Genomic DNA, 25,528 nt, shown 5'->3' on the forward strand with positions numbered 1-25,528 from the left:
AATGAAATGACTATTTATAAGAATACAGACAGCTACATTGAAGTATTTGTTAAGGGGAGAAAAGTACCCTTAGGGAGAGCATTTTACCTATGGAGAGTGATACCTGCAATTGGAAGGCATTTTTCACCCCTGAAGCATTAGTTTTAGCATGGCAAGCCAGCAGCATATCTTGCCTATGACATGCCACTCATAGCAAGATTCCCCACTTTCATTCAAGGCCGGAGTGGGCCTCTAGACAGTACTCTTACCTGAGCTGGATTTGAGATGAAAAGGATCCCTATTATGGCCCTAACTGAAAGTCTCCACAGGATACCACTTGGTTAGAATTGGGCTGTTAAGAGGCAGTGAATCTCTCTAACTCCAAGTAAGAGAGGAAATATTGTTTCTTGAATGTATTCAAGATAGGCTCTGTGACTTTCATTCTAACTATTTTAATCACACAGGAAACTTTGAGACATGTTAATGATCCATTTATCCTAACATTTAGAAAATAATAAAAGTCTTTTGAGGGCAGGCAATATGTTTAATAAATGCACACTGTGTTTTTACATGTGTGTGAGTGAGTGCAAGTGTATATATTTGAATTAGATGATGATTCAGATGGCATTGCAGTCTATTTCTTCAGTCTATGAAAACACTGGATAATTAATAAATTTCACCTCAGCCATCACTTGTGCATTCAGCTAATTCTTGCAGAGCCTTAGTTCACAGGATACAGCATTGTCAATTGTTTGCTGTGTGCCTGTGTGGACTTCTCCATTTCCTTTTAAATTCATGTAAGTTTGCATTATCATGTCACCATAACATATGTTTTACTGACATGGTGATTTCTCAAGAAATGTGAAGTAAAGATAAAAATGTTTGCTTTGTAGATGAGGTATTTCTTAGTCCATAACATGCTATTCCTTACTTATTTTTTTCTGTCTCCATTCCTTTTATTAAGTTTAGGAAAGCCACTGTTGCCTCTTGTTATAGTATTGCTATTTTCTCAATTAAATATGCACCATAGTTGCTTTAGTGAATAATACAGGATTGAGTTCTTTGAAAATTTGTTTTGTATTTTTTTTTATAATATTTTTTAAGATAGCATTTTAGTAAAGATAAATCTCTTGGGAATCAGGAGCAAAAACAAAGCTATCTATCTTTGACAAATATACACAACTGTGTCTACTGACAGCAGTAAGTACACCATTGGTGATGTTCCCCAGGACTGGAATTCCATTTAACCACCAATTCCCAAGGAGCCCGCTTCACTTACTAAAGGATGTGAACAAAACCACAATCATTATTCCAGTGCTTATATTGTACCTTCTCTCTTTGTGGCATTTCTAAATGGTGCTCTTTTACCTTACATCTTTGATCACATGGTGGTGAGAAAAACCCATAACTTGAAGGATACGAGTTTATTGGCCTAAATGTAAAACAGAGCAAAACACTTGGGCTTCTTGTAGTATTTTACAGGAAATCTCTTCTGACCCTCTCGTAAACAGCCCCTTGGGTGAAGTCCCATTTTATGTTGGTTTGCTCTGTCATCGGTGTGGAGTTATGGCTGGAATAAATTCCTGTTGAGGATTTGAAGGTTGGCATGGGAATCCTTTCTTTTCGGGATCTTATAATGGATGTGTGTAATTCATCAAGCGTGGAACATATGCCATGCTTTATTCACAAACTTTCAGTGAAGCTAATTGCCCTCTACCACTTTCAAAGTCTAGCACAACTGGTGATGTTTTCTTTATGTTTAAATGTTTATAATCACCCAAATTTCATTTTTTTTGAATCATCTGGAGAAGAATTACTAAGTAAAGCTTTGCAAATATCATGTTAGCAAAGTCAAAATTATTTCAGAAGCATTTTTAAGTATTTTAACATCTTGCTGTTTATGCTCTACAAAATATTTTGGGGAAAACATTTTATATTTTAACTATATTTGAATCGTATAGGACCCACACTAATTAAAGCACAGCTAGGTTTGTAGGTAGTATCAGAGTAAAAGAAAAATATCAAGTTGTCTTATTTTAATTGAATACCATTTAACGAAAACTTGTGTTTTCTCTATTTGATTGATAAGTCTATTTCTCAAAGAATATGGAACATCTCATAAGTGTATTTTCTAAATGAGGACTTATCAGTATAAGCATGTTCTTTGTTTATATTTCTTTTTTCAATTATTACTGTTTTTTAATTACACTAGATACATTTATTCATTTCTTTTCTTTTTTCAATTTTTTCTTTCTTTGTTTTTCATTTTCTTCTCTTTCTTTTGAGACAGGGTCTCATTGTGTAATTCAAGCTGGCTTCATACTCATGATCCTTCTACCATAGGCTCCTACATGCAGGGATTAAAGGCAAGTAATACCACACATGGCCTGTGATATTTTGTGTGTATTTTTATTCTACCACGTTACATCTGTACTTGTGAAAAATTAACATCATTGTTTTCTGCCCATTATATCTGATCTTTACTTGAAAGACTGGTATAGTAATGGATAAAATGCCATAAGACAAACATTTTATTTTGCAATTTACAGTAATTAGATCTGGCTCTTCAGCAATCTTAAACCAAATAATATTAACTTTGATTTTTCAGTACCTTTTTGAGGATAAAATGAGCTATCCTCCAAACATATCTTACATTAGGTAAAATAAATAAAATGGGTCTGATGTATAAGATTATGGTTAATTACATTGTAAGATGTTTATCAGCTAGCTGTTTCTATCAGAAATAATCTTCCAAGAGTAATAGAAAGAAAAAACACCACATTGTACTCAGCTGAAACTTACTCTGTACTTCCGAAGCAATTTATTCACATTTAGACAAAATGTAAGTCCTTTTATTTTGAAGTGCACCAGCTATATTTGTTCCATTTTGTTTTCAAATGCAAATGCTCAAGTGCTTTGCATTCTCATCAGCAAAGAGCCCAGTGACTAAATCATAATTTAATGATCTCTTTCTTCCTAGAGAAGTGATGCAAAATTTGATCTGAAAAGAAGATTTTTGCTTGTATATAATTGGGCAGATCCTTCTGTAAAATATCTGCAGGCTTCTGTAGTTGTACTAATAATAAAACACTAGATAAAATTAACATTTTAAAGATGATGTATTTTTATTTAGAAAATAGGGATCATTACTGATAAACCTTCATATATGACATGATATTTTATGTAGATATGATAGCTCATTTTGAAGGATATTGGGAAACCATCTTAATTTTGTTGAAAGTGAGAGATAAGCCTTTTTGGTTTTAACAGTCATATATTATATAAGTAAACTGAAAGAAAAATAGCTGTTTATAGTTACCAGTATATTTACAATATTACAATTGCCAATAATCTATTCTCCTCTAGAAGAAATTGAGTTTCCACATGGCATATTTCTTTTAGCTTTAAAAACCATGCTTACTGTGTTTTATAGTGCAGTTCTGGTGGTTATAATTTTGGTTTGAGCTAAAAGAAAGAAGCTTCACTTTGCCTAAGTACTTGAATAGTTTCTCTAGACAAAGGTAGACAAAGGACTATGAGTGGAAACACGTCTTTGGGCTTTTCTTGTGATTCACACATATTTTATTATTTATTTGTGTGTGTGTGTGTGTGTGTGTGTGTGTGTGTGTGTGTGTGTGTGTGTGTGTGCGCGCGCGCGTGCGCCCGCGCGTGGAGGTGTGTAAGTTCCATAGAACAAATATTGAAGTCAGAAGTGGATTCTCACTTACCAGCTTTGTTTGAGGCAGAGCCACTCTTGTCTGGTACTCAGAGAGCTGAGCTTCAGGGTCATTCTCTTTCCTCAACCCTAGGAGTGTTGGGAACACAGATGCAGACTATTGCATCTGGTTTTTGTTTGTTTGTTTGTTTTGTTTTTCGAGACAGGGTTTCTCTGTGGAGCTTTGCGCCTTTCCTGGAACTCACTTGGTAGTTCAGGCTGGCCTCGAACTCACAAAGATCCACCTGCGTCTGCCTCCCGAGTGCTGGGATTAAAGGCATGTGCCACCACAGGCGCATCTGGCTTTTTAATGGAAGTCCTTCATTATGCAACACAGTTATAGATTCTTTAGTGGAATTGTCTATTTATAATATTTTGAAAACCAATATAAAATCAAATGGATCTTTTTTTTTTTTTGTCCTTTTAAAGAAATAAATAAATAAACCCACCATATTCATTGTTGAAGTCAGAGTTGTTTGGTTAATTTAGTGTATCATATACTAGCAGTTTGTGATCTAAAAACATGTCCTTTAGAATGATGTGTGGTTGCACAGGCCTGGAGTCTCAGCACTTAGGTGGCTAAGGCACTAGATTTGCTCAAGCTAAAAATCACCATCAGGTAGCTAGTGAGTCTGAGGCCAGAATCTCTACAGTACCCTAAAATAATTCAAAATGGCTCAACATATGGTAGAAATAGAATAATGCATTCTGTATTCAGTAAGCAAAGAGTGGAGATGATTTAGACACTAGATTTAGCAAAAATTAATTTAAAGTGTATGTATAACTAAGCCTGAAGAAATAAAAGAAAGCATTATTCAAACACATCTATAACAGAGAAAATACTTTAGATAAATAATTAAAAGATCATCCTAAATGGAAATATATTATCTAAAATGAAAATTTCCAGTTATGTCCATAGCAGATATATACTAAAAGATTTCCTAAACTTAAAAATAAAGGAAAATTAGGAGATAAAAAATGAACATAGCCTCAATATAATAAACATGTAGGAGCAGATTCCTGAAAAAGATAAAAGAAAAGAGACTGACATAGTGTGTATTTGTGTGTGTAGAATTGGTAAATTTGTAAAAGTAAGGCTCTCAGCAAAACTTCAGAAAGATCAGTATATGCACAATAATCAAAATTCCAAGACAAAAACTGAAAAAAAATGTGAAAGTAGCCAGAAAGAAAATGAGCACATTACATATGTGCTTGCAGCGATTTAAAGATGAAAGACATGAATAGAGGGATGTGTGTCTGTAACCCAAAACAGGTGAATATGGAAGGACTAGAAGAGTTCAAGGCTATGCTGGGCTACAGAAAACCCTGTCTCAAAACAACAGCATCAAAACTAAAATGGGGTCAGGAAGCATCAGTGTATAAACTGTTTACTGTGCAAGCCTGATAACCTGAGTTCAGGGATGCCTAAAAACTGTCTGTATAATCCTCCCCACAGCCCCCAAATAAACATGTCTCTCGGTTTATTTTTAAAGGAGAAGGGTGAATTGTAGACCCAAAGCATTGCATGAAAAGGTATGATTGGTTAATGATTGATTTTTAAAGTGTTAAACATAAGCTAATAAAGAAAAAAACACTGACATTACTTTTTAAAAGTCCAGGTGAATTGTAGGTTCATGATGAATTTATGTAGTTCTATTGAGACTTAATCTTTGTTACTCTTTATAGAGTACGTTGTGCTAATAAATTACAAGGGTATAAGCATTAAGAATAAGATCAGAGAAATAAGCCCTTCTTTATCTTCAAACCTTCTGTTAAGAATTTTCTACACTTATAATCATAAGCTAAATCATAAACTGTTTTAATTAATAATTACTGTGCTACAGAAAAAAATAGAAAGCTAATTGCTTCCAGCTATGTTTGGGTGGCCTTTATTGAACTTAATTTCGGTCTCTCTCTCTATACTTCCAAGTGATGACTAGTCTGCCTTTCTTTTAGGTTGACTTGTTATTTCCCACAAGTAAGTGTAAACAGGTGACATTCGAATTTCTATGTAGCTTATGTCACTTAACGTTTTTCCATAATGGAAGTGATGCTTGAGGAAAAATTATACGGAATCTAGAGATGGCTTTCAGTGATGTGATAGTTAATACTCATTGTCTATTTGTTAGGATTTGGGATCATGTAGGAGACACAACTTCAGCCCTCTGAAATTGTCTGGGAGAGGGTTTCCAGAGACATTTAATTGATGAGAGAAGACTGACACTGAATGTGAGTAACACTATCCCTGCAGCTAAGGACTACATATAAAACAATGACCAGTGACCAGTCAACTCATGCTTCTGCCACCAAATCTTCTTGCCTTGGTGGACTGAAACATGACTTAAACCATGAGGCAAAATAAGTCTATTTGAATAGAGGGACAGGTCATCAAGGTGATTTCTGCCAGATATTTAGTAAAAATTAAGTAATATAAGAAGCTTGCTCAGTTTAACAGTGTTGATTCTTCTGATCCATGAACATGAATTTTCTTTGATTTTCCTGTGTTCTCTATAATTTCTTTCAGCAGCATTTGAGGATTTTCTTTGTAGGAAACTTTCCCTTTCTTGGTTATATCTACTATCAGTATTTTCCAGTAAATCCATTATTGGCATATAAATATGATATTTTAAAATATTGTTCTTTGTATCTGGAACCTTTACTAAGATCAATTCCCACAGCTCTTTGATTGAATGTTTACATTTTTTTCTATGTGTAAACCACATGCTCTGAAAGCAAGGACAATTTAATTCCCTTTCAGTTTGGTTAATCTTTATCTCTCTCTCTTGCTCTTGTTAAGACTTCCACTGGTATAAAAAGTCATGAAAGTTTTAGTCCTTATCTCAGTCCTGGTCTTACAGGAAACAAATTTAATACTTAGCAGTCCAGTATGACATTAGCTATATTATTTTTCACATATTTATTGTATGTATATATGTATGTGTGTATGCATGTATATAAACACACATGCTTGCACAAGTGTATGCCATGGTGCATGTTTAGAAATCAGAGAACCACTTGTGGGAGTTCCTTCTTTCTTACTGCCATATGGATCCCAGGGATAGAATTCTGATTGTCAGGCTTGGTGGCAAATGTCTTTATCCACTTATCCATCTCAGCAGTCCCAGATGATTTTCTATATATGGGTTTTAATATTCTGAGGTATATTCCTCTTATATCTACTATATAAAGAAGTTTCATCAGTAAAAGCTGTTAAATTTTACTAAATTTGTTTTCTGAATTTGTTGAGATGCTGATAGATCTATCCAATTTTTATCCTTCAGTCTGCTGATGTGTTAGATCTGATTTTTTGATCTTCTTATATTGAATCACTTTATATTGCTAGGATGAATCCAACTTGAACATGGCTTATGATCTTCCTAATGGTTTATTTCATTTGCCATACACGCAATTTTTATTCCAGTTTTAACTTTAAGGAAACAGTAAGGTGTCAGCTTGCTTGGAGATCTAGATCTTCAAATAAGTGTGTCAGTTCTCTCTCTTTATTTCATTAAGCTCATGTGATTTTTGGTTAGACTGCTGACTACAAGCAGCCACTTTCTCTGGCTTACATCATGCTTGCTGAGTAATCTTTAGTTTTTTTTTTTTTTTTTTCCTGTTAGTGTAATCACAAGTCTAAGGCAAATCTCCATTAGTCTGATTTCTGTCACTCTATTCAAATAGACTTTTATTTCCATTCAAAGTTTAGTAGAATTTTGTCCATAATTGGTTCACCAAATTGTTTAGCCAATGGCAGTATGTATACCATGAAAGGCATATATGTAAGAAAAAAAATGATAACACCACAAATCATGTAACAAAAAAGACAATAAAGGGATTAGAGAGTCAGTCCCTTTAAACAGTATTCTTCCTATGATCTAAAGACCTCTAGCTAGAGTTCACCTCTCAAAAGTTCTATGAGCACCCAGTAATGAGACTTTGATACCAAGACATTGACATATAGGCATGTGGGAAACATACAATAGCCAAACTACAGCAACCTTTCTTTGGCTTCTATTGGTTCTGTTGCCTTTTGCTATGGCCCACATACACAACAGGCTAGTAATACTAATGAATGAAGCCTATTTTGTAAGCTTAGATAATAACACTGGAGACAGCCTTAGCTCAGCTCTGTGTAAATGTGGGAGATATGTTTTCCTAGGGTTGGTTAAATTGAATGAATGTAGATGAAAGGGACAAGTGAAACCAACAAATACTCTAGCCATTCTTGATTTACTTCTGAAATTTTTTTCATGATAAAATTTACAGTGGCCTAACTTAAAGTTTATACTGTTACATAAAAGGGACTCTGGAAGACTAGCTTCAAGAAAAGAGCTGTTCAAAATTTCTTATTAGTAAGTAGACTCTGATCCATTACAGTTTGAGGATTTAGGTTAATGTGGGCTCTCTACCATCCTCAGCATAAGGCTTCCACCACTAACCAGAACCCAAAAAGTAAGTCTGCATTATTTTTAAGTGGATAATCTGGAAATTGTCTATTTCTTTTTATGTCTCTTTAGCAAGAATTTAGACATGTAATAAACGCCATGTAACAAAGAATAAACTAACAAAAAACCTGGGAACAGCCAATGCCTTCTACAAACTTTATGTTAATCAAATCTACTTGGTATCTACTTTTTCTCCAACCCATTTTCAAAATCAATAATACAAAATAAAAGACAAGGATGAAGTAAAACTCTTTCTTTTGTCTCTACTAATACCAGCCCTTACATTCCTGTTATCATAGTCTCTCCCCGCTCCCCTTTCTCTTTGTCTTGTTTGCTACAGCAGAACTGCAATGCATAATATTACCTTAACATGCTTTGCTATATTCTAAAATGGCGTAACAGCAGAAACTGGAAGATATTTATCAATATATCCTAGGCCACTAACCACTAGTATAACTTTGTTAATAATTTCTGAACCATACTGTCCACAAATATAAAAGGAAGCTATAGGGGATTATTTTACCAGCTTAAAACGTTTTTTGTGTTACATTGGAAACAGAGGAATGTAGGAGCATTTTCCATCCTTTAAAAATATCAGAACATCTCCCTAATAACTAAGAATTTACCCTGTAACACAGTTTGCAGGTCTTTGATATCAATTCTGATGACACAGGACTTTGGAGCAAACCACCAACAGGACAGTAGCCTATCCATGTCAGACATTTCTGATTGGAGGGTTGGACATCTCACTGAATTTCAGAAGTAGTCAATGGATACCTAAAGTGTGAGTAGGATAGCACCTACTGCTGACTTAGTTCCAGAGGATAAGATTATTAATGGCCATATAATTGCATGTCCCTTTAAAAATCCATTAAATATATCTGATTCTATGAGCTCCTAGGGCCAAATCACTTATATTAATGATCCATGGCATGAAACAGGGGAGGTTTACCTTATTTGTCTCAGAATTATTGTCCTTTGATTCGTGATACATATCCTTTTGTTCTTGAATGAAAGGACAAGTTAAAGGAATATAGACTCTCTGTGGTTCTGCCGAGTCACTGTTCTGGTCTTTAGCTTTGTTAGTTTCTAAGCAGAAGGAGGCTGCTTTGTGTTTCCAAGGTTGCCTTTGAAGGATCATTTCCTCAGAGGAATATCCTGTCTTCCTTTTATTACAGCCGTTGGACAGAAAATCCCAGTTGATCTGTGACTGTTGGGGACTGCTAGACTGAAATGCCATTTCCAACACTACAACTCTTCCACTAAACAATTTTTCTAGGAATGATGCCATTATCACTAGCTACTTGGCTTTGCCAAAAGGCAATACTCTTGCAATAGCCCAGCCCTGGGAATGATACCAAATGATGGTTCAGGCAGAGGATAGGCAGTAAATCAGCAGGAAAAGCAGAAAAAAATGTCCCAGCTTTTGATACCTTTGATGTTTTTCCAGTCCACTGGCCTATCTCTCTCACCTTCTGCTTCTGTTTATGAGAAAACCCATCCCCCTCCTTTGCGGTCCAGCAGTAGTGTTTTCAATTGGCAAGCTCTTCCTCCAACACAAGAAAGGAAATTCACACCTTTTGGGGCAAATGTGGTCAGGTTTCTGTGTGACTGGTGAGACAGTAATGCTTCCTCAGTATCTCTTATAGATCAGGGGTGTATGCTGAGTGGGAGTGTCAGACAGGAGAGAGGGAGCCAGGAGTGAGGCTCAAAACAGCAGCAGAAGGTATCTTTCACAGCCTTTCACTCTGGATGAGGGCTGTCTTGTGGTTCCAGACTTGCTGGAAGCTGTTGCTTTGGCCAGCAACCATGACTGTGTTGCCTGCATTTGCTACTGTATAAAAATATGGGCTCAGGCATAGAGATCATTGTTGTGGAATATTATTTTAACTAGCCAAGGATGTGTTTCATTTGTTTACCCTGCAGAATATTACTTTAACTTTGTGAAGGTGTGTTACATTTGTTACTACTATCTTTGTTAATGATGTAAAGGTGTGTTACCTTTGTTTGTGATGCATTAGTTTAACAATGTAAGGATGTGTTACACTTGTTTGTGCTACATTTGTTTAATTATGTAAAGGTGTGCTGTACTTGTTTTACCTTGCTAAAAAGTTGAGGGGTCAATAACTAGACAGGAGAGGGAGAAATGAACTGGCAGGCAGAAAGAATAAGTAGTAGGAGAAATCTAGGCTCCAGAGAGGAAAAGAAAGAGGGAAGAGAACAAAGGAGAAAGAGAGGAACACATACAAAAGCCAGGTAAGCCTTCAGCCAGTCAGGAAGGCAACAGGAAAGTAAGATATACAGAAGGAAAGAAAGGTAAAAAGCCCTAAGGCAAAACATAGATGTAGAGAAACAGGTTAAATTATAAGAGCTAGCAAGAAACAAGTCTAAGCTAAGGCTGAGCATTCAAAAACTAATAATAACTCTCTGTGTCATGATTTGGGAGCTGGTTAGTACACACACACAAAAAAAAAAAAGGAAAGAAAGAGAAAGAAAGAAAGAAAGAAAGAAAGAAAGAAAGAAAGAAAGAAAGAAAGAAAGAAAAAAAATCCTGCTACAGATCATGGCTATGAATACTTCTTGGGTACAGATAGTTAAAAGCATCTGCTTCTACTGAGCACACCTCTGAAAGAGTCTTGTTCTTTCTTAGCTCATCATTTGTCCTCATTTTCTCCCTCTGTATTTCCTTCCTTTCCTCCTTCCTTCCCTCTCTCCCTTCCTCTAAACACTTTTCTTCCCTTTTTCTTTCTGAAAGTTTGGTTGCCTAGTGTAAAGTGAGTTGCTATATGCTGATTTAATTACTGTTTCTAGTTGGCCACAGGCAATTAATAATGCTTCTAATCTATATGCAGTTTTATGTGGTATCCAAGGCTCAGAAGTGCGCGTGCACTTTGTGTGTGTGTGTGTGTGTGTGTGTGTGTGTGTGTGTGTGTGTGTGAGTGAGTGAAATGAGAACCCTTATGAAAGACAGGTTAGGGCATTTCACCTAAAAAGAAAGATGTGATCTTCTTATTGAGTTTCTAAAGTGTTTACTAACACAGCAAATTGGGAATTGTCTGTATCTCTCTCCTTCCCCTCCCCTTTCTTCAAATATGGGTACCTATTTTCTATATCTATCCATCTTTTTATCTCTCTACCATCTAATTAACAATAACCTGCCTGTCCATTTAATGATCTTACTGTGTCCAGCAAACAAATACCAGTGAAGGGAAAGCTGAGTCTTTAAAAGTTCTCTGTTACTCTTGCCAAAATAGAGTTCTCAGCTTTTTGCCCAGGAAATGCCACCCCAGAAAGTGGTAAATTTGAGACCAACTTGGCTTTGTGTCTCTCTTGGGGCTCCTAAATCTTGGAAATGGTTTCCTACAGGCTCTGTATTTTCCTTGTTGGAATTTATTTCAATTTTCTTTGTTTCTACTTTAGAAAACATGCCGCCTGAATAATGATGCCTCAGGCAGAGGAATCACTCCAGGAGCACAATTTAAACCTAGGACACATCCTGCCCTCACTTGCATTTGTAATATGCCAGCACAGGCAATAGGAATTGTGCCCACACACAAACTGGCAGCATTTGAGGCCTCAAGGTTATCAATTATGAACATGGAAAAGCCCATTTATTCATTTCAAGATATTTGTTGCAAGTGCTTCTGAGGCAGAATCCTGAGTCCCCTTACTTCTTGTTGATCCCTGTAGTGGCATCCAACTCTGAGGGTAGCACACAGCGATAAATGTCCTCATTGTTTAGTGCAGTAGAGGAGAACAAAACAGGACTGTAAGATCAATCTCACAGCCTCAGTAGAGTAAAAGTTAGAAGTCAGTAATTCCATTACCATCAAAGAGCACTTACATGCAACAGGACTTTTTAAAGCAATATTGTGTGAACATATTGGGAAATATCACCAATGTGTGCATGAAAAATGAAGGAGTGTGTGCATCAGTTAGGCGCCAAAGTCTGTAACTTCCTCATAGTGCATCCCTAAAACAAACATCCTGTTTGTTGGTTAAAAAAACAAAACAAAACAAAAAAATCGATAAAGCATCAAGAATGGGCTTCTGCACAGGAAGTGAGCAAAGAAAGCTTTATTCCACAGCAGTGAATTAGTAAGAGAGTAAATAAGAAAATGTCACTGGCCAATTTGGTGAAATGCAGATGGTAGCGAGACACAAACTGTACATTAGATATCGGTAGAAGAGCTTTAAATTTATGCCTGCTCTGATCGATTTGACAGCTACTGGAAATGGCTCTTTTGTAAATTAAATTGAGAGCCCTATCACCCCCCTTCCCCAAATGATGATGTGAAACCAGCAAGGCATTTTTAAAAAGAGGTACAAGGAACCACACCATTCCACCATGCAGCAAAGGGTAAAAGAGACTGGAAGCTTGTGTGTGTTATCTGAACGCGGAAGAGTGGGAGAGGGAGCGGAGGGGAGGGGTTTCTTTTTGGTTTCTCGCTGGCAAGCGAACCCCGCAGCAATCCTGCCTCTTTGGGCTTAGAGATGTTGTAAAGGACAAGCAAAGTTTTGTCTTTGTTCCCTGCTTTTCATAAAACCAAAATCTAAAGCCTGTAACTCTCTCTTGTCCCAAGGGAGACTGTGTAAAAGGGAGGGAAAAAAAAAAGCCTTGTGGGTGAGGGGTAGCCGAGAAGATCCGGGGGACAGCGGAGAAGAGGCACAAGCCAGTCTCTGGCAGGAGGGCGTGGATACCGGTGCAAGCTCGAACAGGTCCAGCCTTCTGGAGACCTGTGCCAACAGCAGGAGGGGACAGACGGGATCTCTGTGGGCAGACCGGGGTGTGGATCCGCGGAGAGCGCCCAACTAGAAACTCCCCTGGATCCGCCCAGAGGTTCTGGACCTGGTTAGTCCCTCTTGCCCCTGTGAGCCAGTTTAAGGAGAAGTTTTCCCAAGGGAAGGTACCCGACAGATCGGACGTCAGAGTGGGCTCAGGTGAGTGTATCTGCGCGTGCCTTGCTAGGAATGGGGCTCTCTCAGCCTGTCCTTTATCCAACTCATTGAGCGAGGTGGAGGGAAATCAAGGGCTTGCTCCTGGGGAAAGAGCAACTCTTATGAAAGGGAAATGGTGCACAACCCGGGGCTCCATCGTAGCCCCAAATGGGAGTGGCTCAAGGTCCCTTCCTTAACCTGAGAGGAGGCGCCGCCTTTCCTAGCACCGCCGTAGGTGGCTAGGGCTGAATTTTTGACAGCTCCGGGTCAGTGGACGTAGTAACCAGGCTTCCAGGACCCCTGCACCCTTAAGCTCTCAACCTCCGGTAGGCTGACCTGTTTCTTCCCACATAGCCACCGCCCCCCTCCTTACCCTCGGGAGAGGATGCATGCACTCGGTAGACTGTAGCCATCTGGGAGTAGGGGGACCTACAGGTCTCTCCACTGCCCACCTTTAGTTCTTAGGGGTCCAGATTCTCTCACCCGACCCCCAAACCCATATCTAGCTCCTAGTCTCTACAGATAATTCTTGATTGCAGTAGCGATCCCCAAATGCCTCTAGCCTGGAATGAGCGATCTGAGAACTGCGGGTTACGGAAAAGATAGAGAGGCACAACATTTCACCTCAACCGAACGCTGTGGGGGAGAGAGGGCAGGCCCGGGTAGGGAGCGCTGGTTGCCATGGCTCCCTGGTAGCGGAGCTGGGGTAGCTGGGGATGCCAGTCATGGACAGTCCCCTTTTCCTCTTTGTGTCTCTCCATGTCCTCTCTCTCTCTCTCTCTCTCTCTCTCTCTCTCTCTCTCTCTCTCTCTCTCTCTCCCCCCCCCCTCTTTTTTTACCTCCCTTGAGTGAAAGTGTGCATAGGAAGGGAGCAGGGAGCAAGCGATTAATTTGGAAAGCTGGGATTGGAGCCGAGAGGCTAGGGAAACGTCGCTATCTCCGTCCCCACTCCCTTTTGACTGCTAAGAACCTTACTTTCTCAGCTAGGGGCAGGGCTGAGGAATTCCTGCGGAAAAAACTGGGGCGGGAGGAGCAGCGGCATCATGGTCCTGGTACCGGAGACCAAAGCGCCGAGAGGGAGCTGGGTAGGTGGTCTGAGGTCGGGTGGAGAGGGTGGGCTGGAGTGCAGATTAGCCACCAAGCACAAGCAGGTGTGGGCGGCACTGCGCGGCTGGGCGGGGAGGGAGCCCCTTACTCAGCCTAAGGAGAAAGGCGATGAATACCGCCCCGCTGGCCAGGACTGCCAAGAGCCTGCTAGTGGCAGCAAGCTGAAGACGTGTGCACAAAAGCGCGCTCCTGTTGGAAGGCTGGGGGAGGGGGGATAGCGCGTGCGCGTGCTGCTGGGTGCTGAGCTAGGTAACTCTTGAAGGTACTTCAAGGTAGTCTCCTGGAGTGCCCACCTGGCTTGGAAATAACAGCTCTACCTTCTCTGATGTGTGTGAACCAGACTCGTTTACTCCCTGCCTCAGTTTCCCTCTTAGAAATAATAGGTATTAATGCATCCCATTTTGAGTTGGAAGATTGGACTGAGATTATCCAAGGTGGACAGTTCAACTGCCTTCTCTGATGAACAGCAATCATTCCGAAGTTAGCTGTTGTTGATGGTATTACTATTACAATTAATCTTCACATACATTAGATAGGATAGATTGTCGTTTCTCGGCACTGTGATCCAGGGCAGAATTCTGTGTTTTCTAGTTGTAGACAATAGCATTTATTAAATTTATTAAATTCAAATTCAACTTTTAAATCTTGTTTGCAGCAGATTGAAAAAGAAAAACTGAGCAGATGTTAGTAGACTGGCTAGTCCTGTGCTGGACAGAGGGTGGAAAGTGGCCCAGGAAACAACTGGTGATAAGAACATCTAATTTCTTCCACAGTTTTCTGTCTAGCATTTGAGCTCATCTCTCAACCGCTCTTGATGTAGTGTCTCAGTTTCAGTCTCTTTGTGATGCACCTGTCTGTGGCTTTCACAATTTAATTTGGCCGTAGCATCTAATACTTAACTGGATCTTCCCTCTCGAGGTCTTCAGTGCTCCCATGGAGCAAAGTAAGTCCTGCTACCATTACTTGAATGTTCCTGAGAAACTGCCATGTAATACACAGAGATAGATGGCATTCCTAGATGGGTGTGGGTACTGGCTGTAGCAGCTGACTAGAATCTCTTTCAGGAAATGTTTGTACCTACCTCTCCAGAGAAGCATAGGACTATGAAGATTAACACATATTACGTGTTTACCCTTACAGAACTCTTCCTTCCTTGCAAGTGCTTCAGGGTTGTATAAATTTTACTTATCAGGCATTGAACAACAGGAGTTCACATCACGCACAATGTCTTGGCATCTTTTGTTAATAGCCTCCTCCCAATTAGGCAACTCGTTTTAAATCAACTTTTAAAAAGCATTTTCTTTCTAACATATGTGTATATTTTGGTAGATTTTAGACAATTAAGGTACACACGACTACCTCAAACATCTTTTTGAATTTTTTTATTGAGATATATCTCACTGAGAAAAGCATTACCTGCATAGAAGCCTGCTTTTATATTTTTATTCCTGAAATATTTGGAGATAGGAAATATGTCAGACCTAAAAATTGCTTTGTTGCAATAATCTAGCCTGGTTCATTTTTCTGAGGAAATAAGTAAGAACTGTCCTATTAGTTTTAACTGAGAAAGAAAAATTAAATAACAGAGAAGAACTCGTGTCATATAGGAAGGAATGATTGGCCAAAAAAAAAAAAAAATACTATGAGCATCAGTTCAAAGAACAGAGTAGTGCTTCACAGTATGCATGGAAGCATTCACCTCCACAGTTTGTATGTCATCTTTAAAAGGGACCTTGAGGAATTCATGCGACAGCTTGTCTGAAATTCATGTGATCATTTACATACTGTTTCCCAGGAGCTCTGGCACTAAATGTTCTATTTATTGGAAATTATTTTGCCCCTTGATTGATGACAGCCAACACTATGATAGAGTATCATCTGCTCTGGAAACACAAATTTCACTTTTCACCATTTTCTGTTTTCCTTTAAAAATCTGAGCAGCCATGCACTTGGAAAAAGCTTATAACACCAGACAAAGGGCAGCAACAGAAAACGTGACAGATTGGATAGTGTTGAGCCCTGCATTTGGGGGACTAATTAACGTGTCAAGGTATAATCAAGAGGATGAACTTGTCTTTCTACAGAGGCTGTTTGCAGTGATGAATTATATTTTCTGATTCAATCAGTGTTCCATGATATTTTTTTTTCAAACCAACTCTGAGAATACTGTATTTTCAATTATGAACATTTTGATTACAGCTTCATCCTAAGTAATTCAGACTGAACAGAATGCAATTATTATGGTGATTTACAGACAATATGCTAAGTTAACACAGCTAATGAGTGAAAGCATAATATTCTTTCTATTCATTCCTGGAAAATATTGTGCTAAGCATTCTTTGAAAGAAAAGATTACCTTATTCACGAGCACTTGGAGCCTACCTACAAGTAGACTTGGCACTGAGCCATTTTCTCTGCTATTAAAGTGAAATCTCTCACATTTTGGAGATCACGTGTCTTCCCTCCCCCTTGGGAGGGGCTGGAAACAATTCTCAATTTAATTAGATATGGTGCTTTCTCTTTTCTGTATATATTTATTAAAAGATTCTGCATTTTCTAATTTTGGAGGCTGGTTAACACTTTAAACATTACTAATTGCTACCGTTTATTGTATGTGTATTGCAATCGTGTGGTTAGTTAATTATAGCTTTCTCATTAGCACCATGTAGAGAATAATGAATTAACACATGCCTTTGATCAAAAGAACATCTAAGTTTATCTTCTGAGAATTAAAGTGTTATTGTGTTACCAAAAGTCACTATAATTTTCCTAGGAAAATCAAATTGGTTGGAATTCTCCAGCAGTATGTTAGGAAGCTTGATGAATGAGTCGGATTGATCATGAACAGGAGAGAGTAGAACTGTGGTTGCTTGGCAACCTAACATTATTCTGCAATTTCTTCTGGTGTATTCTGTTTTGTTAACAAATGTTTTTAGTGAATGCACAAATAGACCATAACTAATTGAGATTTTTATGTATTGCAGATTCAAAAATGATCCTGTTTACCTTTTCATTGTGTTTAGATAATAAAAATATAAAGAGTGTACTCGTTTTTCATATTTCAGAATTTTCACTAAACAATGTCTGTTTATTTCCACACAAATTGTTCCCACCAAAAGAATGCAAATTGAAAGTCAAATCAGTAAGACTATCTATGTATGTGTAGGTGTGTTTATGAAAATAATTTCAGTAAGAACCAAGCCTAGAGCTTGAGGTAAAATGATTTGAGGTGAGATGAATCCTTCAAGTTATGATGTGAATTCGTAGTTCATCAGTTGAACTGGCCATTGAGTAAATTTAAAGCAGCTTTAAATAGCCACCTTAAGTGACATTGGCAGATAATGATAATAATAATATGTATCAAATTTGGAAAATGCATCAATGCATTCTGTGCTTTGCCTATGTCGTACCATGTTTTCCTTTCTGATGTTGTTTGTTTCTTATTTTGTCAGTGGTTACAGAAATAAGAAATCTACACAACCACAGGCTTCCCTTTTATAATCCCCTTTTCCCCAATTCTAAGAACAATAATCATACCATTTCCCCCTACAGCCTATGAATTTTAGTGCGCATCACAATTCCATTCTCAGATTGTAAATTCTTTCAGGGCATGTGTTCCATTTTATGCACCTCATAAACTCTTATAGTCCCTGGCATGGTAGAAAGCACATTGTTGTGATGATGAAATGCAATGGCTTTGTAGTCAGGCTACCAGGGTTCAAAATTGAAGTGGCTCACTCACAGGTGTTGTCGCTAAATCATTTTAACTTCAGATTGATTTCACTGGTAAAAATGGCTTACCCACCTAGCTCATGCTTGTTTTTATGAACATTACATGAGACACTTTACCTAGAGCTCAGTAGCACTTATTAACTGCTCACTAATTTCTAGCTTTTTGATTCATTTTCATCCTTCTGTATCATTCTTAATGTGTGAAGGGACAAAGACAGATAGTTGTGTAGCCCTTTGCATGTGAACAAACATGAGCTGTGACTCATGGTACCACCAAATTTTACCTATATTAAATATAGGCACATATATGAATTGCTTCTCTCTCAGATCCTTTATAGATCCTGAGTAGGGATTCTTTTTAAGTTTTTAAAATTTACATAATGTTTTTCATTTATTTTACATATGGACCACAGTTTCCCTCTCTCCTCTCCTCCTGTCCTCCTTCTCTGCCTCCCACTTCCCATCTACCCCTACCCCCATCCACTCCTTCTCTGTCTCCATTCAGAAAGGGGCTAGAGAGATGGCTCAGTTGTTAAAGGCTAGGCTCACTATCTATCTCTCTATCTCTCTATCTCTCTATCTCTCTATCATCTATCTATCTCTCTTTCTCTCTATATATATATATATATATGTGTGTGTGTGTGTGTGTGTATGTTTAAGTATATGTATATGAATATGTATATGTATATGTAGTGGTTCTTAGTTGTGGCTGAAATGAGAAGTGCCTAGAGAGAGCCATTAAAATTACTTATCCTACATTAATTCAATCAAAACCTGTGGGGTCTGCAGTGAGATTCCAGTGTCTGGCCATGATTGCCTTGTGTCTGCGTAGGTCTTACCTAATATCCTACAGGTCTAAATAATGACTCACAGTTACTCTGTTGTCATGAAGTGTAGTTGGAAAAGAAAAAAGCTTTATACAACCTCTGAGACTTTTCTTACTAAACTTTCTGAGTCAAACAACACATAATTCACTGAAAAAAATATTAAATATTCTTTTCATTTACCAAGTATAATTTCAATTTTTTTCAACCAGATATCTCTATGAAGATGGTAGAAAAGAAGCCATTATTGTGATTTTTGTGGATGCATGGAGTAAGTCACACTGAATTTAAATGATTCCATTGGGTTCATAGATTTAGAACAGGCTTAAAGATCAAGAAGCCTGGAGCTTTTGAGGTCTGAACACAGATGTGTTTTACCTTATGATTTTTAATGAGGCAGGAAGAGTAATTAGCTTTTATATAAAATTACTGTATAGAGGAGTGCCAGCTTAAATCTTCTTGTCATTGTCAAATAAAAGGGCAAACTGTAGTCTATTTAGAATTCAAATGAATACCCTTTGAGTTGACTGTAGCCTTAATATGTATTTTGTATGATTTGTCCCAGGAAATTTCTAATTTCAGTTTTGATATAATATATAAAAAGTGGAGATTCTAAGATTTCTATACACATCTTATTTTGTAAAGAAAAATCATATAACTTGACCTGAGATTGTGGGTGCAGAGAATGCCATTGGTCTGAATTGAATGGCTGAATGTCACACTCCTTTGGGATATCATAGATTTTTGTCAGGTCTTGGTAAAACCTAGCTTTCTCTTGTGTTTACTCTGGTCTTTTTCTTTTTCCTTTCTTTTCTTACTTCGTTGGACATTTCATATTCCATAGGGCCAATTGAAGAGATTCTAATTCAATAAGGGTCTGCATATTTCTTAACAGGGTTAAGGAAAATCAACAAGTTTGTTCAACAACCTTGAGGATGCTACTGGCCTTCATTGTAAGGTGAAAACAAGGCACTAGGAGAAGAGCTGGGTATAACCTGTGGTTTTTGACAGAGGCATGTAACTACTGTCCCGTCACAATATAATGCCATCTCCCTGTTCCAACAGCTACTGTTCCTTCTGGAGAGCAGCCAAATTGATCCACAGTCAGAAACTAAAGGGGCCTAGTCTGCACAGGGCAAAGCTTTCTCAGAATAGATCAGGATGGAGGAGAGTCCGCAGTAGATCGTGTTTGACACGTTTGCAAAAAAACTTAGTACACATTGGATACTCCCAATTTATAGAATGTGAATAATGAAAGAGGCAGCTGGAATGGCCACAAACAAGTTTCATTAAATTTACATTCCCAGTCACCTTTAGCCCTTTTTGTTTGCTATTCTTTCCTCTTCTATTTTTGTCACCTAAGATGGATGTCTCATATCCACATACGGGCTTCAAATGTGGCCTCCAAACTTCAGAACAAATTGTCCATTCCCTGCTTTCCAAGACTAGCACTGATACAATAGTGAGAAAAATGCCAAGGACAGCTTCAATGGAATCAGGTTTGCTTTTTGAGCAGAGGTCCTTCCCCAAAGAAAAGTTGGCTGCAACATTGGGGACCATGGTTCCTGTGCTTGGGAAGTGGAGGCTGAAGGAACAGTGGCGATGGAGCACCACTGCCACCTAGACCTTTGGATCTTTGCAGGGCATCCCTGTCTTTGCAAAGTTACATACACAAGGAGAGAGTAAAGAAACAGATCAAGGGTTCATTACAGGACAATTTGTGTTTCTAAAGCTAAGGGAAGGGGCATTCTCCACGATAATAGAATATAAGTGGGTAAGAAAAATGCAATGTTTTTTGATGATGCTATTAGAGTTGATTGTGAACAGAGGGTACTTCTATTAGACCTTTGCTAAAGGATCTAAAATGACAATATTCATTTACTATGTGTTACATCTCAATGGATCCAAAAGAAATAAATAATCTCATCTGCAAATAAGGTTGGGAAGAAAATAAATACTGACCTTTTAGAGGACTCTACCACCTAAAACTGCTTTTCCATTAATTCAGAAAATTACTCATGAAATGGCCATTTAAAATCTTAATATCTTATATTATGCAAGCACTGTATGCTTTTGGGAGAATGATCTCATATCCTTGACTTTTATAACAAGGTAGTTAACAGAAGAGGAAAAGCAAGTAGCCTGTTTCATATGTTAAAAACAAAAATGTGAACTCAAAGTCAAATGGCCAGCAAGGCAGGGGGAAAACAGGAATGAAAGCTCAGAGAGTGTCATCTGTAACACAACTGAATGCTTGCGCTATTGCCTTCATATTTATTTATTTGGCTCCTTATTTGAAACCTATGAGAAAACATACAAATAGTGGTGACTTTTTCTTTCTTATTTTTTCTTTTCTTTTCTTTCTTTCTTTTTGCAAATCAGGGATATTACTATGTGAGCTGCTGCAGGCTGTAATGAATCTAGGAAAATATTACAAATATCACTATTTTCATTTCCAGGGTTGAATTCAGTCCTGGTCAATTAGAGAATGGATTTTTATGAAGCTTCCTCAATTTTATGTTACTTAGTTTTATGGTTTGGTAGGGGAGTGGTAGGGGAGCTTAATTTATTTAGCTGAGTGTTGTTTTATATATATATATAAAAAACAGACTTTTCATTCCCAAAATATACAGTGTCGATCAGTGCCCTTCTTAAATGTCAGCTCTGGTTTTCACCATAGACTAGCATTCTTCCTTGTTATCTATTCAAACTTACTTGTTATGTACCTAGTTATTCAAGGCACACATGAGAAAAGTAGATACGGAGTCTTTCTACAGTTGTATTGAGCACATACCTATCCAATCTGTGGTACTATGTCAAAAGAGGCATTAAAACCTTTCATGCAATGGAGTCAGAGTGAGGGATGGCCACCGAGAAAGACACTTGCAGGGTAGTGGCAACTATCTTAGTTACAAGGAAGGAAGAGTTCATTTGGATCCTGTTTAGGTACGGTCAAGAAGTCAGGGACTTAAAGCAGTGAGTCACATTCCTTTTGCAATCAAGAAGCAAAGAGCAGTGAGGGCTGCTGCAGCCCATCTAGCTTCCCTTTCTTTATGTGGTCCAGGATCCAATGCAGAGAATGGTGCCACCAGCCCACAGTGGGTGGTGGGTCTTCCCACCTCAATTAATCTGGCCAAAATAACCCCCCACAAGCATGCCCACAGGATTGTCTCCTATATGGTTCTATATTCTTTCAAGTTGACAACATCTTGGGGGCATTTGTATTCCCTCTAAAAGTGTACCTCATAGGCCTTTGTTGCCATGGTAGTTCCTGTGCTGTATCCTGGGTACCACTGTATGTAGAAACCAACGATTGCTCTCTCCAGAGATTTTGCTTACCGTGTTTATTGTTTCTGTGTTTCTGAAGAAATGCTGCTGCTCTATAACACCAATAGGCATGCATTTCTCTCATATCTGGGTATTATATGTAACCAATTGTATTATGTGTTGGCATTTCTGCCATTCTGGTTTAAGATAGAAATAGTTAAAAAGAGCAGATTCCCCATCTCATCTTGTGTTGCTTAAAGTGATCTAGATCCTAATGATAGCACTGCCTTTATTGGCACCTGTCAATCAATGAAGGGGAAAGAAATGTAACTCTTTTTCAGGAGTTGCTAATGTATACTCGGGAATTATGGGAACTTGTTTTTTAGTTGGGGTATTTAGAAGTAAATGCAGATTTGTTATTATTTTAGTGTGCATAAATCAATAGCATTCTTAAATGCTTATTGACTCCAACAGGCTCCTCCCCTCTTTTTTTGATAACTGATAGTGTTGGTTAAGCATATCGTTGTTTCCTGTCTTGTGTAGACAGAAAAGCCTATCTCCTTCCACTGTTTGTGCTGTTAGGCATTTGTTTAACCCCTGTCTGCTTCTCTAGAACTACAGCACTTGGTTTCTCAAAAAGCACATTTATCACCATGTTGTAAATATAAATATTTACTTAACTTGCTCTATACAGTGCATCAGTTTTCACAAATTTCATATAGTAGCTTAAAATGTGATGTAGTAAAGAATCCTTCAGAGATTGTATAATGACAAGAATTTCAGAGAGTTGACTTGGCAATAAGCAAAAACAAAAATAATAACTTTAACATCAGCAGCCTACAGCCTATACCTGCATAAATAATTAATTGACTACTTGGAGTTATTTGTTATTGTTCTGTGACATGAGATGTTCTCTATTTTCTGTAGAGATCAGAGTAGATGGATAAAAATAAAAAACAAATTAAACTTTTAAAAACTGACCTTGATCCCATTTTGCTTTATGACCTCTGAAAATACCAAGAAGAGATAGATATCAAAGGGTCTTAAAAGTCTAGTTTTTCTGTGTATGCAAATTTCTGCTTGTAATTGACTTAGGTTGGATATATTTTGTACACAATTGATGTTCTTGAAGTGTTATATTAAAGGACTAAGCAGTTCAGGGGCACCTTAATATGTGCTTTGGTGAGTCAAGGTAAAAAAAATTGGATTTGACCTTAAACACTGTCCCTTTAATAAAAAAAAAAATGTGTAGTGGTGGGGGCTACCATCAGAGACAATACCTTCCATTCATGTTTTAAAATTGATATGAGTTGTTTAAATGGAAATTGACATCTGTACACAAAATCTTTTGAAAGCTGTCTTCTATTTTCCTGTTTCTCCAGCTATAACTGGTGATAGGAACAGCATCTACCGTCCCCTTCAGTGGCAGTTGGAGGATTCATGAGCCAATATTTGTAAAGTGCTTTGAAGATAAAGGTGTCAGCTATTATTATTACTAATAAACCATTTTTCTCCAGTGTAATTTTGGACAGCAGCCATTAAAAACCCATTACTGTATTTAACAGTAAAACAATCTGCTACAGCCTAGTATTTACTGCCTCAATTAAGCATACATCCCCCTCCCTTTGCACCTCCAAATGCAGAGCTGGTGAGAAAGGACAGAACGGTGTGTCCTGTCATTTCCAAGGCTCATCTAAGTACTGAGCTCGAGTCTTTTGTCTGTCTCTGGAGAAATCCAGGGTCTGTACTCCATGAGAAACAAGTTGGGCTGCACCTTTGTTTTTGCAGTTTATGAAAGGCATGGATCATTAACTTCTGGGCTTTTTACCCATCTGCATGTATATTGTAGTTTATTATCTTTGAAGGTTGAATTCAACTATCTTTTTCATTGCTTGGCACTGATACTAAGAATGAAATGGACTCATACTGTAGATGTGTGTATGAACAAGAGAAGATTGTTGCATCATATTTACAACTCATTACTGAGATTAAAGTTGAAAACTGAAATAATTATGCATCTACTTCCAGTTCACAATTATTATAAAATAAAATTGAAGGGCTTGAATTATATATATATATATATATATATATATATATATATATATATATAATTTCTTAAATGAGTAAATTACTATAACTAACATATAGTATTAAATCCCAATCTCTGTAGATGCCCTAAAATACTAGATGCTATTGAGTAATGATACTACTCAGATATATCCAAAAGTATGCCCACTTTAGAAAAGTTACTTTACTATAGCAAATAAGAATAAAAATGAAAAGTATATCAGGGATTGTATTGATGGCAAGGCCTTCAACTACCTATGCATTTTTTAGCAGTCATGAAATTTGAATGGAAAAAGCTTCATTGTAACACAAATCTAGTTTTCTGAGGAAAAAAGCCATTACTGTACAGCACAGATTTTATTATAGAAAAACTTTCCTCAGACAGAATTTGCTTTTTATTTTAGAATGATTTAAATGAACACAGTCATCTGTTTGATTTTGGTAGATGACAGGTCAGGGCGGATGAAGGAAGTCTTACAGGATTATTCACAGATGAAAGAAGTTACAGTCAATGTCTTTCCATCAAGAAAGAGACCTTTAAAGTGATAGGTGGGAAAACTCAAAAACCAAAGGCTAATGATCCTGATGTTACAAAATAGTTCAAAATAAAGGAAATATATTGTGGTACATTACCTCTTGGAGTGCAGCTCATTTGTCTTAAAGTCAGGTGGAACAACTCTTTCCCAGAACTCCAGCTGCTTAATAAGACTAAACACCTTACAGAACACAAAACCTTTTCAAAAATTCATTTTAGAGTTGGTGCATTAATAAGTATCCAAAACAGATGCTATTATTCACAAGCATGTGAACTGTGGCACATATTTTAAAATTGATATCACACAGTGAGACCATGTTGTATAAACACTGTTCTCATTTGATTGACTTCTGAAGTTAGACTTTTTCTATTTTCGTCTTTTGCTTTGTTGAATTGCACAGAAAGAATTTATCATATGACTTAAGATAATTTAAATTCAGGAGGTATTACAGTGTTTGGGGTTTGGAGTGTACAAAAGGTACATGGAGATGGGTTTTCTTTCTAAAATGCTATGTATTAGATGAGGTAGTAATACCACAGACAGAAGACAGACACACAGCAGCATGACTGTGGCTCTGAAGAGAGATCAGGTCCTCCTGTTAAAGGTGGACCTTTCTTGTAGTTTTCATAAGAGTAGGGTAGGCAAAGATATTGAAATGTTTGCCTTTTTGGTCCCCAATTGGCCATTAATAGAGGTATCTAGTGAGTGTTCTGTTAAGGTGATCAATAAATACCTTCCCTGCTTGGCCATTATTGAGGATTGATAGGACAGGGAAGACAAGAATCTAGGCAAACAAGCTACATTACTTCTGGAATTTTAAATTTCTGTAGTTCATGGAATTGAAACAGTACAACAAAAATGGAGAAACTTTAATTATGGTATGTTCCTGACTGATAGATATATACTTTTCTATATGAT

At 37.6% G+C, this 25,528-nt stretch overlaps 1 protein-coding gene across 5 annotated transcripts in view; it reads left to right on the forward strand.

Annotated features, from left to right (window-relative positions):
* Positions 1–12,624: 12,624 nt before the first annotated feature.
* The window catches only part of Chl1 (cell adhesion molecule L1 like), a 205,070-nt gene continuing 192,166 nt past the window's right edge, over positions 12,625–25,528 (forward strand). For 3 of the 5 annotated variants that reach the window (XM_036181195.1, XM_036181199.1, XM_036181198.1), the window contains exon 1: positions 12,625–13,080. The gene's annotated coding sequence lies outside the window, so the exon portion shown is untranslated. Of the gene's footprint in view, positions 13,081–13,317; positions 13,404–13,967; positions 14,163–25,528 lie in introns of those variants that run through there. The other 2 variants (XM_036181196.1, XM_036181197.1) reach the window with 2 other exon arrangements.

This window comes from Onychomys torridus, chromosome 3 (assembly GCF_903995425.1).
Source record: "Onychomys torridus chromosome 3, mOncTor1.1, whole genome shotgun sequence".
Classification (NCBI taxonomy): Eukaryota; Metazoa; Chordata; class Mammalia; order Rodentia; family Cricetidae; genus Onychomys; species Onychomys torridus.